The following is a 2,362-nucleotide window of genomic DNA, read 5'->3' on the forward strand; positions in this document are numbered from 1 at the left end:
TTTTTTCTCTGCTTGCTGTGAGCCTTTTGGGTTTGTTTCCTAGCTCCAACTCTTAACTTGGTATCAAGTTTCCTGGCTGGGAGACAAGCTTTTACCGACTTCCTCTGCTTGCCAGAAAAGTCATCTGCTAACTAGATACTGGCAGCCTCTCCGCTGTCTTGCAGCTGCTTCCGGAGTGGGTTCCACAGGGATTCCCCTGTATTCTTGGTTCAGCTTGCAGAGGGACTTGCACACCCCATGGAGACCGTTTCCTCCCATTCTGTCTGGAGTTTTCAGCCTACCTCAAGACAATGAGATATTCCTGACCTTTCCACCTATTTCCCTTCAACTCCACCTTCTGAAATACATTTGCACAATACATGTGCCCTTCATAGGCTTCTTTAGCTGTCTTCCTTTTACCCTGGACGGGATGTAGATGTTAATTCTGGAACAATTGCAGCTACAAGAATTTGTCATCCTGCCCCTTTTGAGAAAACCATTGTTTGCCCTTGGGTCTAAATCCTTCCAGATGGGATGGGATGTATCTTGTCACCCCTTTTTCTTACTTAACATGAAAAGACTTTTCCTCGTCAAGTCCACAGAATGTAAATTTGTTTTTACTTTTTTTTTTTTTTTTTTTTGAGACGGTTGTCTCACTTTGTCGCCCAGGCTGGAGTGTAGTCGTACGATCTTGGCTCACTGCAACCTCCACCTCCTGGGTTCAAGTGATTCTCCTGCCTCGGCCTCCTGAGCAGCTGGGCTTACAGGCGAAGTGCCACTATGACCGGCTAATTTCTTGTTTGTTTTTTTTTAGTAGAGATGTGGCTTCACTATATTGACCAGGCTGGTCTCGAACTCCTGACGTCAAGTGATCTGCCTGTCTCAGCCTCTCAAAATGCTGGGATTACGGGCGTGAGCCGCTGCACCTGGCCTGTATCATTCTTAAAAATTAAGTTTGGCCGGGCGCGGTGGCTCAAGCCTGTAATCCCAGCACTTTGGGAGGCCGAGGCGGGCGGATCACAAGGTCAGGAGATCGAGACCACAGTGAAACCCCGTCTCTACTAAAAATACAAAAAATTAGCCGGGCGCGGTGGCGGGCGCCTGTAGTCCTAGCTACTCAGGAGGCTGAGGCAGGAGAATGGCGTGAACCCAGGAGGCGGAGCTGGCAGTGAGCCGAGATCGCGCCACTGCACTCCAGCCTGGGCAACAGCGTGAGACTCCGTCTCAAAAAAAAAAAAAAAAAAAATTAAGTTTTAGCCGGGCATGATGGCTCACTGGTAATCCCAGCACTTTGGGAAGCTGAAGGGGGAGGATTACTTGAGCTCCCCAGGAGTTTGAGAAGAGCCTGGGTAACATAGGGAGACTCCATCTCTACAAAAAATTTAAAAGTTAACTGGGCGTGGTTGAGTGCACTTGTAGTCCCAGCTACTTTGGAGGCTGAGGCAGGAGGATCAGTTGAGCCCAGGAAGTTGAGGCTGCAGTGAGCCATGATCATGCCACTACACTATAGCCTGAGCCACAGAGTAAGACCCTCTCTGTGAAAATAATAAAAATAATAATGTTCAGATGTATTTTTTAAAGTTTTTATTGTTTTTAAAAATAGAGGCATGGTCTTGCTATGTTGCACCACTGCACTCCAGCCCGGGCGACAAAGCCAGACTCCGTCTCAAAAAAAAAAAAAAAGTGTGATACTAAGTCAATCAATTTGAAAATACGGCACTAGAGTATTGGAAAACAATCCCTTGGTAGCATTTCCATGAAAACACGGCCCTTGTCTCTGGAAGAGCTTGTGCTCAGAACGGTCCATTATCTTGCCCTGGCTCCATTTTCACGCCAACCCTGTAGGGTCTCTATGATCTCATTTTATAGATGGACAGACTGAAGCTCACACACAGTAAGCCCAGGGCGGGGACTGGATGTGACGCCAGGTCTGTGGACGTCATGACCTTTATTCTCCACAACCCTCAATGACATCCCTGTGAGGTCCAAAACCAGGATGGCAAAACCCACGTTGCAGCAGAGGAAACTGAGGCTAAGGTCTCTTGGGTCCCAAACCAATTCCTAAGTAGCCAAGTCCGCCTGGTGGCACAGCCCAGGTTTTATACATGGGGAAGTTTGGCGGCGCATCAGGAGGAGGTCTCGGTGGTAGGACGCACCTGGAGAAAGCGCGGGTTCCTAACCCTAACGCTACCCCTAACCTCCCTTCCACGCTCTCCGAGCGCTCTGTGCCTTTAACGTGGGTGCGGGGGCGGGGCGTCCTGGGTAGGGCTGCAGGTGACGTCACTCCGGGCTTTGGGTCTCCGAAAGCGTCTGGAGGCGGGGCCTGGACTTCACGCCAGGCGCGCTCCTCCCCTTCAAGGCGCGCGGCCGGGCGGGGCCCCAA

The sequence above is a fragment of the Macaca nemestrina genome, chromosome 20, assembly GCF_043159975.1.
Source record: "Macaca nemestrina isolate mMacNem1 chromosome 20, mMacNem.hap1, whole genome shotgun sequence".
NCBI classification, from domain to species: domain Eukaryota; kingdom Metazoa; phylum Chordata; class Mammalia; order Primates; family Cercopithecidae; genus Macaca; species Macaca nemestrina.